Here is an 18,795-nt window from a genome sequence, read left to right as displayed (position 1 = left end):
TATATAGGCTATCAGACTGGACACATAAACAAAACTCAGCAGTTTGCTGCACACAGGAAACTCATCTCAGATATAAAGACAGACATTATTTCAGAGTAAAAGGTTGGTAAAAAACCTTCCAAGCAAATGGAAGTGGCCCCAAGATGCAAATTGGAGTGGCCATTCTAATATCAAATGAAGTAGATCTTCAACCAAAAGTTATTAAGAAAGATAAAAAAGGACACTTTTTACTCATTACAGGGAAAATTTGTCAGGAGGAACTCTCAATCCTTACCATATATGCTCCAAATGAAAAATCTTTATGCTTAATCTTTACACACCAAGAAAACTTTGACTAATCCCAGGTTACATCTTGTTTTACATGTTCTTTATGTTCATTGTAACTAGTAATATTTTAATGCACAATATCAAACCTTTAAAAAAATCAAGTACTACCAAAAATGTATTTATATACTTTTATGCAAAAATGCTTAAAATCTGTGCATTTATCTTTGTTTTTTAAAATAAAGTTGTTCAATTAAAAAAACAAGAAAGAAAAAAGGTCAGCATTCATCCTTCCTTTCTTCTGCAAATTTGCAGCATGAAGGTCAAAGTTATATTTGTAAACAAAAATAAAGGATGTAGACCATGAAAAGATAAGTAAAATTGTCCTTATGTTCCAATAACACAATATTCTAAATGAACCTCTAAGATGTATATTTAAGAAAAAAATTTAAGAGTTATTTTCAGATTGCCAATTTTAAAATACTTAATGATTATACAAAATACACAAATTAATATGTAGAAAGACTTGAAATATACTGTCAGAATTTAAAATAGTTTCTAATTAAATTTTAACATGAAATTTGCAAAAGGCAAACACTACAAACTAGAAATCAATACAAAGTATAGTTAATGTAGAAATGTATAAAGATATACGCCATTCTGTGGATAAAAATGTTCAATATTAAGAAAAGATCAGTCAGAGACTGCCTCACCTGGGGATGGACCACATATGTAGCCACCAAATCTAAGCACTATTGCTGATGTCAAGAAGTACTTACTTGCAGGAACCAGATAGAGATGTATAGATACAGCTGAGCATGCTTGCACATAACCATTGAACTGAACATGGGGACCCAGAAAAGGTGCTAAAAAATGGACTGAAGGAGCTGAAAGGGTTTGAAACTTCATGGGAAGAACAATATTATCAACCAACCAAACCCTCCAAAACTCCCATGGACTAAAATACTAACCATTGAACATACATGCAGAGATCCATGGCTCCAGTAGCATATGTAGCAGAAGACAGCACCGTCTAGCATCAATGTGAAAAGGGGCCTTTTGTTCAGAGAGGGCATGTTTTCCCAATGTAGGGAAATTACAAGGCAATGGGGTGGAGAGGGTGATTAGAAAGGAGTGCACATTCATGAAGGCAAATAGAGTGGGAGGGAAGATGGGAAGCAGGTTGGGAGAAAGAGATAACATCTCAAATGTAAATACAGAATATCTAATTTAATAAAAAAGAAGGCACTCAATTTCTATAAATTTATCTATAGAATTGGTATAAGCTATACCAAACTCATGCCTGATGCTTTGTTAGAATTCAACAAATTATTTATATTGTTCAAATCATCTTGATGGACAAAATAAAAGTTATCAGTGAACCCTATAATCAGTTGACCCTAAAGTTGGAGCAATCACAATAATCTAATATTAAGAAAGATAATAAATTTAAGACAATAGAAGTCTCACTCTAAAAGAGGAAACTAGAAGTACTCTGAAGTGGGAATTTCCGATTGTCCTAGTTTGCTTTCCTGAATCAGACACATGTTGTGTTGCTGGAGTAGACCCAGAGAAGACACATGACATTTGAAGGCCATTACTAGGTCGTGCAGAGAGTGACCAGCACTTGTATTGCAAGACAAATGCTTCACTGGTCTTGTATCTTCGCTGATCTTCACTGTTAAGAGAAGCATGGCAGAGAACGTCTCCTGGCTTTCAGGCTCATTCTGATCATTCCCATAGATGTGTATCCATCAGGCTGTTTCTGCTGGACTGTGCCATTGCAGCAGATTTGTGTTTGATGACACTTCTGATCTGGACTGTTGGTATCCCCACACTACTGAACTGGACTGCTGTTATCCTGACAATGAAGAACTACATCTAAATAGGTCCACATCCTCTTTTCCTATCTTCTATCTTTTCTCTCCTACTTTTGGTCAGTGGGCTACAAGGAGGACCAAAGTATTTGAGAATCCTTATTAAAGTGAGTTTTGAAAAATTTAAACCTACTGTACTCCACTAGAATCTTTTTTTACAGTCAAGGTCTTTACAACCATCAAGACTAGAAATAATAAATACTTCGGAGCGAGAGAAATGTTGATCTACTCTAAAAGTGTGTGTGTGTGTGTGTGTGTGTGTGTGTGTGTGTGTGTGTGTGTTGTAATCAATTAATTGCAAATATACCACTGCACTAAGGCCAGCCAGTGATCATTTACTGGATGCTTTTCTTTCAACTTATACTTACTAGACATAGTAATCTGGACAATATAATGAAGTTCAAATGTAACAAGAACATTTTATATTGAAGACAAAGCATCATGGCTGTAAAGAGAGCTACCTGATGGTGTCTTGTACAAGATTAAAACATTATTTTTCTCTGAAGCCATTACTGAATGTTAAACAAATGCAAGCTGAGGTAGAGAGGCACACTGAGAGTAAATGGAAGACACATGGAGTATAATGGGAGCTAGATAGCATGCATCAAGAAGCAAGCCAGAATCAATACTGTAAATGCATCCGAGGCCTAAGAAGGATAAGAAGAGTAAAACAAATGAAAAATAAAAATAAAAGAAACTTCTGGATTTATTCCATCTGTACATTTGACCTTCCAAAAAGCAATCAGTAACAGAGAGGACAAACACAAGGATATTTCATCTTTGAGATTAGAGTGTGAGGGAACGAAAGGGAGGACAATAGGTCAGGACAACTGCTTCTCAAGCTTTAGCTTGATTGGTAAAAGGTAAGGAAGATACTGGATGGCATGCTGTCTAGAGGAAAAAGGGATGGCAAATGTTAAATGGATGCTCTCTTGCTTCGGTGTGGCATGTAATAAGCTAAAAACAGTACATTCAACTTCCTTTTAAAATCAAAGGGGAAAGACAAAGTATTTTATATTTTGAGCCTCAAATAATATATTGGAAACTCATCCCCACATTATAATGAAGACATAATACTTTCTGCCACTAATTGCATAAATTCAAAATGAGTCTGTAGTGTTGACTATAGGTTGTCCTGGTTTGCTGTAACAGAAATAGTTTTAAGTCCTAATTGTGTTTGGTGACTTAGCTATGTATCAGGTAAGAAAAGTGTTAGTAGAAAGCACTGTGTTTGTATCACTATGATGACCGATATTATAAAATATAAGTTGTATTTATGTGAGTTTTTCATTCTACAACAAGAAAATAAGCAAAGGATCTTCCTATGTAAGTTGTACTCAGTAGCACTCACAATCCTTTTGGGATAACGAATTAGATATCCTTTATTTTCTCTTTTCTGGCGAAGGTTCAAAGAAGAAATAGAATGTGTTTGCAGAGACTTGGCAGGTCTGAATAGATTATCCAGCATTTATAAGAGAGGAGTGTGATGATTAATATATTCCACAGATGCAAAAATAGACTGGAGAGATATCATACCCACTAGTTACACCACAGCATGCAAAAGTCTGTGCTCATGATATCTATAATAGAGTGTAATGGGAAAATTCCCATGAGTTATAAGAAACTGAATTTAAAAACTGAAGTATTTAACCAAATATCATAATAATGTATCATTTCTGTGTATATTTTTGATTTCTTAAATCATTAAAAACAAATCATATAAAATATTAACATTCAGAATCCATTAGTCCAACTAAGTTATTTTGGGGGACATGTGGCAAATTCTGAGTTGTGGTTCCCTGAGGAGTGGAGACACATCACCCCAGTGCTTAGGATCACTGAAAACAGGAGAAAAAAATACTAGAATAATTTTATTTAAATTTGCCATCACTAAAGAGACTCAGCATTTTGTAAAAATGGTTTATTGGATAGTGCATCTGATACTTAGGAGGAAACATCTGTGTGTTGTTTACTAATGATAACTGTTTAAAATGTTTTCCAAAAAACTTATTGGAATTAATCTATATTTAAATGTTCATATATATTACAAAAGTTATAATTTCTAATATTAAATTTTGGATATCGTCTTAAAATATTTAAGAATTTTATTATGTAGACGTATAGGAAGAAAGTTACTTAGGCAGCAGAGAAACATTGATATAATTATACCCAAGCACTAATACATTGGTTATCAAATACACTTTTCCAAATGTTGTTGTATTCCCAGGCGCTTAAAAGACAAGGTAAATAAAAAAGCAGTAAAACTCTAAGGAGATTTTGCAACTCATATATTTCCCACCAGTGTAGGAACTTAATTACATAATATATTCGTTAATTTTTTTCTTTCATGAGCTCTTTATTTTTTCAAAATAGCTGCTTCTAGAATCTCCAAGGGGAGAAAAACTGCAGCAAGAATGTTGTAGATACTATTTGTAGGCCTGACTTATTTTTTTAAAAAATTGTATTAGATATTTTGTACTTACATTTGAGATGTTATCCCTTTACCCTGCCCTGGTCCCATCCTCCCTTCCCTCCCTGACTTCTTATATATTATGTCTTGTTAAAAAAGTTCAAGAAACAGCTACAGCTCTTTGCTCTGATATTATTTCTATCTGCCCTATGCAGGTGGCTTTAAGAAGTAATAAGTGCAGTCAAATTAAGTTATTGGCATACAGGAGACTTAGGCAGGTATTAAAACCATCTTTCTGTATTTCATATATTGAATTACTAATTGCAAGAACACAGGAAAATATAACAACTGGAGTTCCTGTAAATTTCTTCCTGCTGTGAACATGGGAGTCTGGTCTCGGACTTCTGGCCACCCAAGTTGCACCATTAGACCCAAATAGTAATCTGTTATCCTGTCTCAGCCCAAGAACCCAGAACAGCTGCTGCCCTGAAACTAGAGGACAATTCAGCCTCACCTGGTCTGCCAAAGGAAGAAAAAGAACAACAAGAAGCAAATGAACATATTGATAAAGTACAAAATGAAATAGACAAAATGAACAAGCCAATGAGAAAATTTTGAAAGTAAAACAAAACCGTAACAAAGTACTGCTAAGTATTTTTTTTTTTTTTTTAGAAAAGGCCAGTATTGATCCCAAATCCCAAATTTTGGCTAACAACATTTGTCACCCATCCACAAGTGTCTGCACTTCTTGGGGAGAAAGACAAGGAGACTTTGTATTGTTTGATGAGAGTTGAAGTTGACAGAATTTGACAGACATTAATTTAGATTACAGAATAGATTTTATTTTAATGAAAATATTTATTTGAAAATAAACTTCTCTCCAAGAACTTTTGTCTGAATAAGACTGGTAACCATTTTTAAAGTCTACTGAAATCAAATGGAAATCTGGAAAGAATTTGACAAAAAATACTCAAGTCAAAAGCAGAATAAGGCCAGCAGGAAGAACCGGTGAGCTTCTTTACCTGTGTTGCTGAGTATTCTGATGCAGCTGCTGAAGAGTTAGAAGAGGTCATCAACGATATATTTGAGCAAATCTCTTGCAATACTAGAGGAAGAAGGAGGAAGAAGAGGAGAAGAAGAAGTAGGAGAACGAGAAGAAGAAGAAGAAGAAGAAGAAGAAGAAGAAGAAGAAGAAGAAGAAGAAGAAGGAGGAGAAGGAGGAGGAGGAGAAGAAGGAGGAGGAGGAGGAAGAGGAGGAGGAGAAGGAGAAGGAGAAGGAGAAAGAGAAGAAGAAGAAGAAGAAGAAGAAGAAGAAGAAGAAGAAGAAGAAGAAGAAGAAGAAGAAGAAGAAGAAGAAGAAGAAGAAGAAGAAGAAGAAAAAGAAGAAGAAGAAGAAGAAGAAGAAGAAGAAGAGCAAGAACAAGAACAAGAACTAGAAGAAGAAGAAGAAGAAGAAGAAGAAGAAGAAGAAGAAGAAGAAGAAGAAGAAGAAGAAGAAGAAGAAGAAGAAGAAGAAGAAGAAGAAGAAAAAGAAGAAAAAGAAGAAGAAGAAGAAGAAGAAGAAGAAGAAGAAGAAGAAGAAGAAGAAGAAGAAGAAGAAGAAGAAGAAGAAGAAGAAGAAGAAGAAGAAGAAGAAGAACAACAACAACAACAACAACAAGAGCAAGAACAAGAACAAGAACAAGAACAAGAACAAGAACAAGAACAAGAACAAGAACAAGAACAAGAACAAGAACAAGAACAAGAACAAGAACAAGAACAGGAAGAAAAACAAGAATAAAAACAAGAAGAACAAAAACAAAAAATACAAACAGGAAGGGTTGAAAGATATTGAAGAAGAATGGAATGAGGACAAAAGTGAAGAAGATGAAAATGATGATGAAGGAACAGAAGTAGAAAAGGATGAAGGCTAGGATGACTAGCACAGAAGAATGATAGATTTCAAACTTATTGATTTTTGTTTTATTTTTAATTTTCTCTAGTCTCTGTGACCAAGTTACTTTCGTTTCCTTGCCCTCTCTCTCATGGCAGTTTGCCCTTAGCTCTCTCAATTTCAACTAACCAGGGGGAAATACCTTGAACAAAACAGAACAGGAGAAGAATCTTTACATTTCTGTTCTAAATTCATCTTGATCCTCTTTTCTTAAACACTGTGGATTCAAGACCACCATCATGCTTTGTAGGAAGAAAGAAGAAAGGTCCAGTTTCTTTGACTCTTCGGCAGGCTGGAGGATGTTAGGTCCCTGTGTAGTAGTGTGTAGAGGTTTAGCTTTTCTGTCCTTTTTTTTGTATTGAGCTTAGAGATTACATTGATTTCTAAATATATATAGCGTTTACCAATAGATCACATAAGTTAATCCAGACTTGAGAGGTCAGACACAAGAGTGTCATAAACACTCACTGACCAGTCAGCCTAGACAATCAGTAAGTTCCAGCTGTAATGAAAGATGAAAGGCAGCAGTCCTTTCAAAAAACGAACCAGAATCAATAATTAAACTACAGATCCTGAGGCATCTTCTTGCCTGGTAACTGTGCAACCTCAGTTCTCTATGGATGCAAATGTGACAAGTTCTGAGCTGCTTTTTTTCTAATGCTAATTATGACCCCCCCCCCCAAATAAAGATGCCAACAGCCAATAGGGAGGACAGACAGAGGAGAGATTTCTGGGCTTGGGACCAGGAAGAGAAAGAAGAGAAACATTTGCCATGCCTGGAGAGTGTGGAGGAGAGGAAAGAGGCCATGCCTGAGGATAGTGGAGGACAAAGAGGCACAGCCATCATGTGAAGGAGCCAGGAAGTTGTGGCCTTCAGCATTGCCAACTGGGTCCACAGCAGCCCAGATATAGCAGCATTTGCAAGAAATACCTTACACTTAACCGCATGGAGATTAGGCAGTGGCCCAGCTATTGTGCATATTCAAATATAAAGGTTAGGTGTGTGTGTGTGTGTTTCATTCAGAAACCTAAACCACTAAGGCTGTTAGTGAACACACTACCGAGATTTATTCATCTTTATTCAAACACAGTTCAGTAACTTTCCTAGTTTTTTTTCTTAGTTCTAGAGAAAGGGGGAAGTTTTAGCTATCAGCTTATGAGACAGATGTAATCCCTCTCTACCCCTTCACTGGTATTAGTTGTATATTATGTTTTAATCTACTAGTTTTCATATAATAATGTATCTTCCTTAAATGCATCTAAGCCAAAGAGTATGCATTATTTTTTTCTGTTATGTGTTAAATTTATGCTTTCTACTTCTAAGATTTAATCACTGGCATTTATTATAAATTCAATGGTTGGAATTTTTTTGCTTCATTTATATAATTACCTTAGATTATTTATTTTTTATGAAAATTATTTTTCTTCTTGAATCTTTTTAAAATGTATTTTCCATTTTCAGAAATAACTTTAAATATTTAAATATTACTTAAGTTTTTTATTAAGTGTTTATTATAAAATTAGAGAATCTTTACTCTTTATCAGTCAGAAATTCCTCAGATTTGGGAATAAACATAATTTTATTAGTTGATTCCCTTAAATTATATAGTTTCCTTTATCTTAGGTTTATTACTTGAAGTTATGAATTGCACAAAACAGATTCTCCTCTGACTACCTTAAGCTTAATACGATTTTTAAGTATTTTGGCTAGGTGCTTTTCCTCATTGAAATCTGAGATGGAGCCTTGAGGGAATAAATTTTCCTGACAAACATAATTATATGTAGGTTTTATGTACTGTAAGAAATTCAATTTACAGATGTCTTTTTCTAGTTTCTGGTAAAAATACAAGCTTACTAAAAAAAGAAAGAAAGGCAAAAGATTCTGGTCGACCTGTCCAGAGAGGGTAGACAAAACAGAAGAGACACAAAAGGTGAAAGGGAAGAGATAGGGCAGGGTGGGATAACATAGACATTAAAAGGTGGAACTAAAGCTCCAGCTGTAGAACCCTATGCGGGATGCTCTGGGTAAATTCCAGATGTACATTCTACTTCCTTTGGTGCAGATGCAAAAACATGGGCTGTCTGTCTTATGCCATTCGACATGTGAGTTGAACATGCACTGGTTTAGCATGGCAGAGCAGAAAGAACTTTGCTGTACCCTTCTTGGTACTGTAGAGTCCTCCTGTGTGTCCTGGACTTGCTATGTTTTAAATGGGAAGTGTGTCCTTTCATTTAAACCATGTTAAAAAAGCAGACTTTTATTAACCAAAGATCCAGCTCCTTATTTACACAATCATTTGGATCTAGTCCTGGGAAATAGAATGCAGTATTGTGAAGGGAATATGTTATGAAACTAGACTATAAAGATTAAATATGAAGGAAAACAGGAGCCAAGCTAAAGGATGAAATGAGGAGAAGAGAACTTTGTTGGGGTTTTGCCTTTTACTGACTATTGTAATACTAAGTTCTGTTCCCCAAGACCTGGACTCTGCAAGTAGCCTCTGAGATCCTGCCCCCATGTTAATTCTGATCAGTGAATAAAGAGCCAGCAGCCAATGTGCAGAAGAGAGACAGTAGTTGGTGTTGAATTTTTGAAGACTTAGGTCAGAGGAGAGACCACAGGAGGGAAAAAGAAAATCCACCATGGAAGAAGAAGAAATCGTAAGTGGGAGAGAAAAACAACCATGAGGTAGGAGTAGAGAAAACATCTCTATGTGAGCTGAGTAATTGGAGTCCTCAAGGGCAGTCCAGATGAAACATAGTAATAACTTGGGTAATGGATAGAAATGTATATTTTAATGGCATGGAGGATAGGCTAGTTGAATTGCTGCTGTATTCTGCATTTTCTAAAGTCCCGTTCATACAGGTATTTACTATATACATAACTGCATACTATGTATATATACAGTAATGATTATGATTTCACAAACATTTATTGGACAACAATAATTTGCTCCATTTAGAAAGTTAACATGTTTTTGGTCATTTTTAGAATTTTTTGTGAATAGGATTACAATGTAAAATTAATAGTCAAGAAAACTAGAAAATATTACGAGAGAGGATATTATGCTACAAGAGAAAAATATAATTCAGATTTGGTTGGATTTGATTCTAGCAACATGATTATCTGGTGATTACTTTCCGAAATGAAATGGGCTTGCATGAGATGGTTCTCCTTAAATTAAGGGAAATAAGAACATCCTTTCCACATTAGAGTGCTTTGTTCTTGTTCCTTGAGTTGTCCTGGAAAGTCACAAAAGCCCAAACAAATTAAATACTAGAGAGGAATTAACCCAAATAAATTAAAAATTAGACTTTTAATTAGTTAGTCCGACTTCTAATTTGTGTTACTTTTCTTCAATGTCAATGAGTCCTGAATTTACATTCAGAGTAGCATTAGCACCCAAGTGAGACAAACATAATCTAAAGCAAAATATCTGATCTTAATTCTGTTGCTATAAGCCTTTAGGAAGTTTACCTTAATAGATTGTGTGTCTGAATATGGTGTGTGTGTGTGTGTGTGTGTGTGTGTGTGTGTGTGTGTGTGTGTGTGTTTGTAGGTTCCAGAAATTAAAACCACAAATTACAAATTCAAAAAAAGTTAACTGGATTCACTATGTTGATTTCAATGAGACACCCCTATGTTGTATGTGTGTGCTCCCACACCCTATAAGTGGTGGATGGAAAAATGACTTTTGACTCAAAGCATTGCACAAACATACATGATTTACTACTGACTGAATGACCTTAGAACTGCATTTCATGCCTACCCTGGTCCATAAAGTATAACACCCTTGCTTCTTTCCTACACGTGTTACTAATATACTCCATAACCCTTCTTGTGGCACATGTTGAAATGAACTTCAGATTACCTATAAACTTCAAGTTTCACTTATAAAGGTCAAGGTTAAAACAAACATCTCCTTGCTTTTCAGTTCTTTTGTTGCTGTTAACTTTAATAAAAGAAATTATACCAAACTTACAGAAAGGATGAATAGTAGTAAAAAATATTCTTCATATTTTTTTCCTTAAGCCTTTTTGACTTACACTACTTTTCCATTGATCTGTCTCACAAAGTACGTACAAGTACATATTTTCATTTGCACAAATTATTATTTATGAGTCAGTTAAATGATATACATATATTTTCAATTTAACAATTTCATAATATGTCATATATTTTTAACATATACTACTTGTTTGACTTAATAATATTTAGATTTGAGATTTTATCTCAAACTATAAAGAATATACATCATCTCTTGTGAAATGCAAAGAACTAATAAAATTGTAAATTGTTTCCTTAAGAAGCTAACCCAAAACATGTTATAAAAGTCCTTGTGACTGTATCTTTACAAAATTTTAGACATGAAAATTTCATAATTTTTAAGTTTTTTAAGGTGTTAGAAATATTTTTTACAAATGCCAGCAGTGTCAGGAAATGTATTTTAGCATACTTAATAAATAGCATATTTTATTAATACATAAAATATTAAAACAATGCACTAAGGCCCAAATTGACTTGCTTAAGTGTAAACAAAATGAAGTCTAACTAAAGATGTTAAGTTCGAAGTATGCACTGGTGAGGTTTTTATCCCCCCATCTGATATCATTTTGCTCTTTTAAATGCTCCGTTACATTAATACATCAAATGTTAAATTGCCAGTTTGGATAGAATATTGCTACTTATGAAGTATGGTTAATTCTAATATTAGAAATGACTAATAAAGAAGTTTGTATAGGTTAATCCTTCTCATGGGCTAATCAGACACAAATAGTATGTTGATGGTAAGGAAAGGATGTTGCTTTGAATGAAAGACATATTTATGGAAGAGATGAGTTAAACAAGACCTCCCCCAGTTTTAATGTATGTATAACAAAAGTGTATTGAAAAGGAAAGGACAATAACTTGACTAGCTTAGGGGGGTTTCACTCAGTGGGGAAAGAAAAGTTCCTCCTACAACTCTACTACCCCAGGATGCCAGTTCTCTTATGACTGCTTTTTTATTTATTTGCCATGAGAAATAAAAGCATGTTTTTGAGACCCTGTAAAGAAAGGATTTGTTTAAACTTTTGAGGTTATTATATAAGTACAACATTTATCCTTTCCCTTGATTCCATGTAAAACAGATTTCAGTATTTGAAGAATAACCTTAGACTCTCCATGTGACATTAGAAATGTTTGTGGTTTTGATCGTTATGAGCTCCTCGGGCGTATGCACAAAGTTATTTCACTGTAAGTTATCTGGTGTTTATTTGAATATTCAGTGATACTGCAATTTATATATAGAGAAGTCACGCTTGTATAAACCTGGAAGCTTTCTCATGCTGGCTAGCATTTATAGTCCCAGAAGACTGCTGGGAAAAAAAAATAGTTATCAACAGTTTGACTGTAGACTTTGCCAGCTACAGAAACACTTTGCTTGGCTAGATATGCCCAATGATGCAATAGTGGTGTGTATATTTCAGGGACAACCAAGAGTTCTGTGGTTACATTTCAGGATTGCTCCAGAGGAGGGAATTGTAAACCTGGCTTGGAATGCCATATACCCAAGAGAATACATGCTATCACTCTACTACATGGATAAAGCATTACTGACTTCTAAAGAGTCATCCTCACACTTATAGCTTTGTGTCTCTCTTACCCATTCTCATGGAAGCTTCTTATTGTTGTGGGTGGCGCTTAAAACAGATATCTAAAGCTAGTCAAAGCACAGAGAATATATGACTGTGGGGTGGTCAGCCCCAAGGCTCAGGAAACATTCTTAAAAGGGGGATTAAAAGTTCTAAGACTCAGGGGTCAAAGGTCATTGGGAAAGACTGCTGCAAAGCACTGTCTTCTGGATATAATAGGGCCATTGAACTAAGAAACTCATACCCTCTGTGGTTGCCTGGTACGACTGTTGCAAGATCAATCCATTTAAGCTTCCAAAATGGATGGAATAGATGCTCATGTAACCCCAGTCCTAGCTAAGAGTTATTAGCAATTGATGGCTGATAGAGGATGACATTTCAGTTTCCTTCAGCGATGTGGCCATATGTAGGTTGCCTGTGTCCCTGTAGATGGGCTTACAGCATGTACCTACATATGTGGAAAAGGCAAGAAGAAGATATGAAGTCTGGAGGGAAACGAGTAGAGGCTATAAACTATATTGTACAGAATGTTAATGTAAATTAAAAATGTTAAGTTTCATAAATAACATTTGAACTGTACAATATCATTAGCATTGGCATACCTTGAAAACTGCAAGCTAGTGCCATGTCTTCAATGGAGTGGTCTCTATTTGAAAAAATAAGAATCAGATAATTTTAGTTACTGCGACATTTCACTTTTCATTAATTAAAAACCAAAACCAAAACTAACACTGTTTCACATATCCTAGCTTGCTCATTTCTGTATTTTCTTCAATCTCCATAGTCATAAAAGAATGTTTATTGACATATCTGTACTAGAATTATCTATGAAATTTTAAGCATGTGCGAATATTAATTAAACAGTTTCCTCTGAAATTTTAAACCTAAGTTTTACTTTCGTACATTTTAACTCATTGATAAATTACACTTTTTCTTGATTTTTTTCTGATTCTCTAACCAAGGTTTCAGAATTTGAAAGAAGTCATAAAAACATGAAAAGCCTTCTACCCTTTGCCATTTTTAGGATTTGTGTTCACTAAAAATAATCGTCACATAGTGAGAGGTGACATACAAAGCAGGAATAAAATAAATCTAAAAAATATTATCTTCAAACTTCCTAATTCAGCAAGTAATAAATTAGATTGAATGCTTATTAATATTTGTTATATATCATTACCCAATACTTATTTATTTAGTCAGATAAAGAAAACCAAATATGATTTACTGGTAAGCATTATGTAAGGAATGGGAATGGGGTGCGTCCCAGTAAATAGATTTGAAGAAACACAATGGCATGTATTCACAATATATTACATTTACAGATCAATCAAGGTCTTGTTCTGAAATGGCTCATAGTGGACTAGTGAGAAGATGTTTAATAAACCAGAAATGCACTTTTATAGCAGAAGTTAGTCACACTGTGTAACTATGGAGTTCGAGATGCTACATCTTCTAGGTGCCATCAAAAGTTTCCCTTCTCCAATCTAAGGGAGTTCCCAGGTATAAGATGCAAATTTGTTCAAATGAAAGAAAGCCACAGTTTTCAGAAAACATTAAGGAGGCAGAACCAACCAAATAATTTCTGATATATAAGTGAATCAGAGGCTTTGTGAAAAATTTGGATGGTATGCTTAAAACAATAAGTTTCTATGCCTATCTCTCTTGTTCCTATAAGCTATGCAAAAATAAAATCATTTCAATAAAATCTGGTATTTGGGTCTAAGGACTATCCAAAGGAATTATAGAGTAGAAAACTGGAATCAACATAATTTTTCATAGGTTTAAAACTCTATGTTACTTCCACAATGCCCTATCTTTTCCTATGTAAAAAAGTAAGAAAAATTAAATGGTATTTAATCAATTGCAGCCTTTGTATTTTAATTAATTGTATAATTCGATATTCATAAATTTACACACTTTATAGAAATTAATACAGAGAAATCTCATATGCCCTTCAGCCATTTCCCTGTAATGGTGATGTCATGCATATTATATCACAAAATCAGAAGGAGAAAGTTGAAGTTCAGTTAGGACCTCTGTCATAAAGTTTTTAATGAACTAATATTTACTTAGAATTCACAACATTTGGCTATTTATTAGAAACCTAAACCAAACAAGTATCTCAAGCAAAAAAAAAAATTTAGTGGCAAAGTTTCTTAAAATATGAATCAAATATTTTATGTCCTTAAAAATAAAGTTGTTATCTAGAGAATATCATCCTGAGTGAGATAACCCAGTCACAAAAGAAGAGACATAATATGCAGTCACTGCTAATTAGATACTAACCCTAGAAAGCTCTGAACACACCAGAAACAACTCATATACTATATGAGGTTGAAGAAAAACTAAGGCCAAAAAAAAAAGAAAGAAAAATCATTATGCTTAATCTTTACACACCAAGAAAACTTTGACTATTTCCAGGTTACATCTTGTTTTACATGTACTTTATGCTCATTGTAACTAGTAAGATTTTAATGCATACTATCAAACCTTTAAAATAATCAAGTACTGACAAGAATGTATTCATATGCTTTTATGCAAAAATGCTTAAAATCTGTACATTTATCTTTGTTTTTTAAAATAAAGTTGTTTGATTTAATAAATAAATAAATAAAAATGAAGTTGTTGAATAACAGAACATAATCATTAGAGATTGTAGACAATGGTGGAGCACAAAGAATTATACTCTGACCAACCACAAAAGGCCTGTGATGCATATATGAGCAGGTATGAGTCTCTTTAAATGATAAAGGTAGGTTTTATGGTCATCTAGAAGCTAAAGATATATCCTTCAGTGCCCCCCAAATATGCAGCAGCTCCATCTTAATGCAAGCAGGGCTTGAATGAGCGGAGGAAAGCAGGTGGGCTCACTGCAACTTTTCACCTCTCTGCCCTATTCCTCCACATCCAATCTCCCAGTCTCATACCCAGCTATGTAGCAGATAATCTGTGGTAGATACCTTCCCTCTACATCTCCAGTGTATCATCTCCCACAACCTTCCTTCTACTCTTCCTTGCCTCCCAATACCAGGAGGCATTACTGGGAAATTTTCAGGCAAATTGGTGTAAGTAGAAAAATCCATCCTGAGTGAGGTAGCAAGAACAATTGGTCATAATTTATGTAACACATCTGTAGTTAGATGATAGCTTCCTTTACTTTATGAAAAGGTATTCACCTCTTATCAGTTAATTGTCCAGGAAAATTAGGATTTACATCTCCTTGAGAATATAAAACAGAGGTTTAAATTCTCCTGTGGTAAGCTTAAGATGAGGTCTTAGCCAATTAATATTTCTTAGCAGCTTTGGAAAATTATTTAAATTACCTTTTATTTGAAATTTTGTGACACAATTTGTTTAAGATATAACTGATGGTCCAATATTGAAATGAATATTCCCTTTGAATCTTTTATGGAGCAACTACTATTCCCAAAAAAAATGTAAATCTTGTTGTATAAAAGCAAAGAATTATAGTAAAATTCCTTCAGAGGAATCAGCTAATAAAATACCCATATAATAAATAATATACACAGACAAATTCAGGGTTCAAACTTCTTGTATTGAAGCAGCAACAAATTTTTACATAAAGTACAGCTATTAGCCATTTCTTAAGCAAAACTTCCTAATGGTTTCTTTAAAATTAAAATCAGGCACACTAAATACAACCTTTTTAAAATCAAGATTCAAAGAAATATCTTTATATAAGTATTTTGTGGAATGGCAGCTGGAGTAGGTAAGCCAGGTTATAATGTCATAATAAGTTCTATGGTTTCATCATCATTTCATAATTTTGTAATAATCTGAACTTGCATGATTTTTTTCTTTTCCTTTATTGTCTTTTTATTGGATATCTTATTATTTACATTCTAAATTTACCCTTTTTCCCCTCCCCTATTACCCCCTCCCCTTGCCTTCATGAAGATGCTCTCACTCCCACCAACCCACTCCCACCTCATCACCCTGGCATTCCCCTACACTGGGGAAACAAGCCTTCACAGGACCAAAAGCTTCTTCTCCTATTGATGGCAGACAAGGCTATTCTCTGCTACATATGCAGCTGGAGCCATGTGTCCCTCCATGTGTGCTCTTTGGTTGATGTTTAGTCCCTGGGATCTCTGTGAAGTTTGGCTGGTTGATATTTTTGCTCTGTCTATGTGGTTGCAAAGCTCTTCAAGCTCCTTCAGACCTTTCTCTAGCTCCTCTTCTGGGGTCCCCATGCTCAGTCCAACAATTAGCTGCAAGCATCCTCATCTGTATCAGTTTGATTCTGGTAGAGCCTCTCGGGAGACATCCATATCAGGCTCCTGTCAGCAAGTACTTCCTGGCATCAGCAACAGTGACTGGGTTCGATGGCTGCATATGGGATGAATCCCCAGATGAGGCAGTCTCTGGATGGCCTATTCTCCAGTCTCTGCACCACGCTTTGTTTTCACATACTTAATGAGCATGTCAGGAGACTAATGAATAATGAGAGACATACAGCACATAAGAACATTGAAACAAAATGTAAATATATTTCTATAAGAAATACTAAGTGTTACAGAGGAGATAATCTTTATAGTCAGGAATGTAGGCTCAACAAAAATGAATACACACTTAGAAAGGACACAATGAAGCCATTGTACATGGAGTGCAGAGATGCAATTGTACAACAGGAAATGGATATTAATTATCTATGAAGGAAGAATAATGAATTGAAATAAGCTTCTCAAAGAAATAAAGCAGAGACAGTAGAGTAAAGCTAGACACAATGTGCACTGTCTTTTTCCTAACATTTGTTCTTAAACTTGTGAAGTCAGAGTGTAAGATTCTCAGACTAAACATGACAGGCCTTCCAGACGTTGCCACCCAGAAGGCTGTGGAAGGAAAGGGGTTTTACATGGTCCTACTTGAGACTACAGCCACAGTGTGTCTTTCCACATACAGCTAAGCTATTTTAGACCTCAAAGCCAACATTTGGAAAGCAGCTTAGGGAGTTTGGGGAAAAATTCAAATTTCACATAGTCCAGTTTTGATGTGATAATTCAGAAATCATGAGGGCCAAGCTTGCAGCTCGTTTCTCTGTGGAAGTCAATAGTATTATAAATACTAAGCTGCTCTTACCAGATATTTTTCTGTAGAAAAATCATTATAGGGAGGGGCAGGCTTGGGAGGAAATATATGTTACCTGACTGAAGGTTCTGCTAATAAAGTCTTTGATCCTAAAATTGATCTTAGACGACATATTAAAAGGAAGATACATTGATTAGGCATCTCAAATAGTCTTCTTGGCTACAAGCAATGCTGCTTACCACTGTAGTGAAATACCTGAGCAGTTCCTGTTATCTGACATTGTGAATGAACCTGAAAATCTCCAATTTGAATATACTACCCTAGCAAACTGAAGAGTACCACACCCCACTGAGAACTATAGCTCACTGAAAGACTGACTATGCATCCCTGATTATAACACTCCTAAGCAGGATAAAATATTAGACTAACTGGGCCATAGGTTTAAATACTTTGATCAAGGCACAGTCAGAGTGGCAGAAAATGCCTATGATCATCCTAAATTGAATTCTTTTCTAAATTAGCTGGAGGCAAAGATCAAACTAAATTTTATCTAGTAAGATGCTAAATTGAAAAATAGATTAACTTTCCAGATCCATTAAATCTTATATCTAAACACTGACAGTGAAAGATAAAAAGTTTTCTAGCTGGTCAAGAATTTAATGTTTGAATTATTTTCTAAGTTCATGTGTTTTAAATTCCCGAAGCCATTTTGCCTGCCACTCAATTCAGAACAATCCTCAGATTCTACATAGACTCCTGCTCTAGTGAAACTCAGAGATGACCTGTCAGGTGGCTTTGGATAAGATGTCAATTATGTTCTTCCTTGACAACTACTGTTTAATTGCCTCTAGAACTATATTTAGTACTGGTATTTCTGCATATCACAAATGTCAATTAGTGTCATATCAAGAAAAAGACAACTCTCTGGGTACAAATCCTCACAAAATAAGAGTAGACTGAGAATTTATTTAAAGTATTTGCTGGCACTCTATTGAATATCAACTTGTCCCCCAAATTCAGCCAAGAATGGGGAAAAGGAAGCTTATTTAGACAAATGGCAAAAGGGCAAAACTGTCATATATAGCCTCCCAAAAGACCTTTAACTCATTCTTCGTTCCTGTCCATTCTTCCTGGAATACATAGGCATTTGCTGGAGCTATGGTTGTCTTACTGAACCACAAAGAAACTTCGGTAGAAAAAAGATGTGATTAGGAAGAACAAATAAAAAACTATTTTGAATTCTGAAATTTCTGAAGATGGGGCTTCTGACTCTAGAATTGCTACCTGTGTGGTTTCTGTAATGTGGGTGCGATCTTCTATCACTTTGATTTGAGTTTTGAGTTATAAATTGATGAAGATAATCAGTCCTAGAGATTAAGGTACCAATAGTGATTCTTTCTGGCCCATGGTAAGAATATTTATTTAAATCTTAGGTTATTAAAAAAATTACACTAATGTGAATACTCAATTTAGAATTGTCTATTAGATATATCTCAGGCATTTCCAAGAGAGAACATCAAGAGATGGAAGATCCATCCTGACTCTCCACAGTGCCATTCCGTAGGTTATTTTCATAGACTTCAGCAAAGATGGAGGGGGAGTTTGAGCACCAGCAGCCATTGTTTCTC

The sequence above is a fragment of the Micromys minutus genome, assembly GCF_963924665.1.
Source record: "Micromys minutus genome assembly, chromosome: 3".
NCBI lineage: Eukaryota > Metazoa > Chordata > Mammalia > Rodentia > Muridae > Micromys > Micromys minutus.
Note: the sequence above shows the minus strand (reverse complement) of the source record.